The sequence below is a fragment of the Clupea harengus genome, chromosome 14, assembly GCF_900700415.2.
Source record: "Clupea harengus chromosome 14, Ch_v2.0.2, whole genome shotgun sequence".
NCBI classification, from domain to species: Eukaryota; Metazoa; Chordata; class Actinopteri; order Clupeiformes; family Clupeidae; genus Clupea; species Clupea harengus.
This window is the reverse complement of record NC_045165.1, coordinates 14076410-14082458: the sequence shown is the minus strand read 5'-3', so window position 1 is coordinate 14082458 and position 6049 is coordinate 14076410.

Here is a 6049-nt window from a genome sequence, read left to right as displayed (position 1 = left end):
CAGCCAGAGCAGTTTATGAGGCTTAATCTAGCCATGTTCTCCATCCTGTTGGCAGCTTTAGAGCAGTTGGCTGGAGCATTCAGGTCATTCAGGAAGGGGGACTGGCTGGGTCTGGACAGGTCATCTGTAAACTTCATTACTACTCTCGGATACAATTAGAAACTAACATATGCTAGTGGACAAGGACGGGGCGCAAATCCTCACGGCAAACAGTTTTCTTAAATATGTTCTATTCAGGTCCCTCTCAGACATCTCATTCATGCAGACGACTCATGCGCGAAAAACGAGATCAGCTTTTGTCCGACTCCCCAGCCAGGCCGTAAACACCCCACACAGGGGGGGGGATAGAGAAACACGCTGTCTGTGCAACGCTCTTCCATTGCACTACGTCTGTCTGTCTGCGCAGCTCATGTGCATTTAAATGCCATCTGAAAACATTCACCCCTGCTGTCAGGAAGACTTAAAAAATTTCTCTCTGGAGTTCCTGGGTTGTCAGTGCTGATTGAAGCACGCCTGAGTGTGTGGCTGAGTGACAGAGTGCGTTCTCCTATGCTATCAGAGGTCGAGTCCCTGGCCAACTCACAAGCCGCAGGTCACACTCCAAATGACAGAGGTGACCGGTGTCACCGCACCACCTCCAAAAAAGCAGGTCACGGTGCTTAGGGGATTACTTATGGTTGGAGTGAGAGACGACACAAGCCAAAAAGGAAAGGTCAAAAGATAACACAAGAGGTTAGGGAGGGGGGGCGGAGGGGCAGACAGAGAGATGGAGAGAGAGAGAGAGAGAGAGAGAGAAGAGAGAGAGAGAGAGAGAGGTGGGGGAGAGGAGAGAAAGAGGAAATAAAAAAAGAGCCAACACAACAGAAGCCACCTGACCACTCATCCACAACAAACTTCGGAGGGTGAAATCCTATCCCACCAAGCACCACGCTACACCAACACTCCCCCACCCCCAGCCAAAGCCACCCTGCAGAGGACAAAAAGGCCTCTATCACAGGGGATCCAATGTGTGTGACAGCCCACACACACAAACACACATGCACACTGCAAAGACATTTAAAGTGTAGGTTCATCCCCAGCTCTTAGCCTAACTCCACCCACTATATGATTTAAAAAAAATACTATAAGGGGCAAGAGGCGGTGGGGGGGGGGGGGGCATACACTCTTGTGAATAATCGGCAAATGAAAATGTACTCACACTCATAGGCAGGGGCCATTTCATGATGTAGATATGTACCAAATGGTTGGTGATACGTAAGCAGCAGCTTTCAGCTGCAAGGTTCAGTATGATTTTAAACAGTACATGGCATGTTGAGCCATTTTTAACCAATAAAATGCCGATTTTTATATAACTGGGAATTTTGTCAATGTTAACACCAGCACTGGTGTGTTTCATCACAGTTCAGTCATATAATTTAGTTTAGAGCAAAAAGAAAACCCATTTTAGGGTGCACTTACACTATAAGCAAGGTACTATAAAAGCACTGTGCACTACAATGGCACTATTCCCTTCAGCTCTCACACAGGCAAGGAACAAAAGAAGTATCAAATAAGAAAGCTTTCCCCCCCAACATGACAGCCAGGGGCATTTAAACAGAGTTCTCATCAAATGAGTGACATAGAACAGGACGAACACCGAAGTGAATCATTGTAGCGGCGAGTGCAAGACAATGATCTGGCGCAGCAAAACACAATGGAGGGGCTCTAAGCTCCCAGCTCCCCTCTCTCTCCCTCCCTCCCTCCCTCCCTCCCGCTCTCGCTTCCCTTGCGAACAGCTGGAAGCTCCCTCTTCATCACCGCGCAAAAACTTTTGGCAGGGTCGCCATAACTCTGTTTCTCTCTCTGACTAGGGCTCTCCTTTCCGTAACACCCCCCCCACACACCACCCACCCGAGTTCAAACACGCCACTCCACTTCTCCGCAAGACAACAAAAGAAATGAGAAAAGAAGGTACCGAATCGACCCTGTAAGTCCAGAAAGTGCCGGAAAACTTTCCTCCTCCAGTCTTTCTTCCCTCTTTGTCTTCCCTTCGCTCTGTTTTTCCTATGCAGTCATTCACAGGGAAGGTCGCTGCTGGCTACTTTAGGCATTTAGAGTGAACTTCTGTTGGGGAAAAACAGTGTTGCCATCAAACTGTCCTTCTCTTTCTTTACAGACTTAATGAGAAAGAGTGGTCTTACCTTTCAGGCAGAACATGTTTCCCCCTCTCCTGGGCGCCGAATGTGAAAGTGTGTCAGAGAGAGAGGAGAGAGAGAGGAGAGCGGTGTCCTCACACAGCCCAGGGTTTAAGTCTGCAGCGCTCTCTTTCTCTCTCGCTCTTTTTTTCTCTCACCCCCCCAACCCTCCACTCTCATCTGCACGCCTCATTTGTTGCACACATACTCGTAGTCGCTCATACACATACGCATACTCATACAGGTTCATCCACACAAACTCCCGTCTCTCTCTCTCTCTCTCTCTCTCCCTCTTTCTCTCTCTCTGACTCCCCCTCCTGTCTATCTCTCTGTCACTCCCTCTCGTGCTCACACATACACAAAAACACACGCACAGAAGTTCACACAGAGCAATGCTCTCTCTCTCATTCCCTCTCTCCCTCCTCTCCCCCTCTCTCTACCTCCTCTCTGTCTCTATCACTCACTCTCTCTTCCCTCACACACACACACACACACACACACACACACACACACACACACAAAAGCACGCACACACACTGCATGGCAGGTTGCCAACTCATGCTGTATGAGAAAACACCGGCCAATCCCGTGGCTTCTCCACCCGGCGGAGGCGGAGTTGAAAATAGTAGAAGTTAGAGCTGGAGGAGGAGCAGGGAAGAGCTTGAGAGAGAGAGAGAGAAAGAAAGAAAGAAAGAAAGAAAGAAAATAAAAAGAGAGGGGGAGAGATGCACTCTGACCTCACTCAGGTCAGGCAGCTCCTCTGGCCCCCTCCCATACATACACACACACACACACAAACACACACACACACACACACACACACACACACACAAACACACACACACACACACACACACACACACACACACAAACACACACCCATCCCTTCTGGCTGTGCAGCCTCGGGGGTCGATTGTTCTGAAATAAAACCGTCAGCAGTTTCGGGCTTTGCGCACAAAATGCCGGCGTGAAATCTGCCAAATCCCTGTGGCCCTAATTGTTTACAATCAAAACAAACCGGTGCCCAGAGAGGGGCTTTCACATGAGCTCAGTCATCTCAGCTCAGCCCCATAAACACAAGCTGGCAAACACCAGTGCCAAGGTTTCTTATTATACCAAACTTCGGCAAGCAACAAGAAGCCAAGTTCCAGGCAGAGCTGTTTCCCATTGGAATTGAGAGCTGTGCATGTGCTAGGATCTGATAAGGCTTATCAGTGAATACTCGTTTACTTACTGGCTTGTTTGTCACATACGTGGGAAGTGTTTGAACATAACATGGTGATAGCTTTGTGGAACGACAGCATGTTTCTGTACACATAGAACTCTGACATCATCTGTTTTGGGAAATGACAAAACAATGACACATTTGTGAACGTCCTCAGCTGATGCACAACATTCTCCTGGCCTTTGACGTGAGTTCAGGCGATGCCTGTCAACCTTGCACCGCGTGTTCAGAGGAAAGACCTACACTCTACACAACACTTTGTGAAGTATCCATACTTTCATCTGTGACTAACCTTGTGGGAAATCTTTTTTTTTCCCCACTCTTAATAATGCCATATAAAACATTAAAAGAGCAATTCATTTTACATAACCATGATGTTCTTCGGAAAGGAACAGAGATAAATTGGTATTATCCAATATCCGTGTACATTCTGTGTAGCATGAGTCTTTGTTAAAGGTGTTTTTACGCATGTCTGCATAAAACAGGGACATAAAACATCCACGAATACGATAAAAAAAAAAACAGGTCTAATGGAAGGAAAGAAGAAGCACAGAATGCACTCTACTCCCTCCATCTACTCATTAAGCCCTGCCATTACTCAGGGCCAAACTGACTGTCACTGTATGTCTGCACGCTGCGCTGTTCAGATGCACAAAAACACTTTGTACACGCTGTTCAATAACAATATAGGTCAGCGGTTACGGGGAGGTTTTTTTTTTAGGACTGGGGAGCGGTCTCTCTCTCTTTATCACGATAGAGCGGTTTCCATAGCGCGCAGTAACGGGAGAAGGAGACCGGCACACTGACACGACCCCATGAGATTACGTGACAACACAGGAGGATCAAAACCTTCTGCACCCTTCCAAGTGGGCCTGTGACAAAATCCACTGGGAAGCCATTTTTTTGGTCAAATAGTGTACATCCCTGCCTGATAAGCACTAATGCATGTCATAAATCAGGTGATTATCATGGCACGTCCAGTTACTGACTCGTAACACAAATCTAAAATGACTAAGCCCTCCACTGATGGCAGCAGCTTTTTGGGTCTAGTCAACATGCCAGATAATACACTCACAGGGAGGGGTGCCCGGGTGGATTGGGTTGCAGTTGTATTGTCATCAGAGTTTTTCACTGGGCTGTTATTATACTCTGGGCCCTAATTTCGTTAACAGACGATGAGCAAAGTAATGAGCAAAGTCCGTTGTGCATGAACTAAAGCTATCGTGTGGAGAGTGGGATCATTGCACCGATCTACACATGTTTGCACTTAGGATCTTGCTCATGGTATTAAATTAGCAAAATGATTTTGCCCAGTTATTAAAGTACCTTTAGTTCATGTATGGTGGAACTCGCTCCTTGTTGCTTTGCTCATTACCAGTTGCCCGTCAATGAAATGACTCTGTCTTTCAGAGTTGAACAGGGTGCTTCGGAAATGGCAAACTACTTTACAACGAGTGCATGTATCTTGCTAGGCAACCCCGCACAAACATCCCGTCTGTCGGCCACTCAAAGCGGGTGGTGAAGCTCAGTTGAGCACAGGCTGTCATTATGACACAGGCCTCAATGAGAGGCTGTATGTAATGTGCAGAGTTTAACACTACATGAGGAAATGTTTTTGTACAGTTGCCGTGGAGTTCCGATTTGATTTATCCAACAAGGACTTTAATGTTCAGGCCTTACAGGAAGTCCCTCTGTGCTCAAAAAATCAGGTGTGACAGGGTGAGCTGCTCAGGGTGGGACAGAAATGACGTGGTCTTGAGAACGCTGAAATGTCATTTGTAACAGATGAACAAAATTCATAATCCACCTAAATAAACCAGACTTTATACTGCAGGTGAAAGTTAAGCGGCATGAAAATTAGTCGGCCACCCCTATACGTGTTCTAAATCAAAGTATTTTTTTTTTAACGAGAAAAGGATAATCAGGATTATCAGACAGGATCATCTTCACACAGACACACATATCCCATTCAAACAGACACGCATATCCCCTTGACACAGACACACATATCCCCTTTACACAAACACACACAGCTCCTTCACACAGACACACACAGCTGCTTCACACACACACAAACAGCCCCTTCAGAGACACACACAGCCCCTTCACACACACACACAGCTCTTTCACACAAACACACACAGCTCCTTCACACAAACACACACAGCCCCTGCACACAGACACACACAGCTCTTTCACAGCTTTTTTTTTACTACATCCACCTAATCCACTTCACCAGTACGATATGCCATGAGCGATGACCTTGTCAGATGAAAGTGATCTTCATCTACCATCCTCACAACCTATTCACCACTCCCCTCTTCAGTGCACAGGTATGCAGAAGAATGACACGTTACTAATGATGGAAACCTCAGCTCCATAAACTCAGTCCAACTTCATCCACACGAGTCCGTGACACGTGATCCTCTCAAGGCCACCTCACCCCCCCCCCCCCCCCCCCCCCCCCCCCCCCCCACCCGCATCAGCCAAAATATGACATACCAACGCAATGAACCTCTTCATTCCACTTCATTCACTATTCTTTCAAGTTCTTTCTTCAGCACACAGGTTCAGTAGAGTAGATTAAGGTCATTTGCTCACGTTCACTCTGTTTCACTCCAAGACATCGAGCCTTTCAGACATCGTTCAG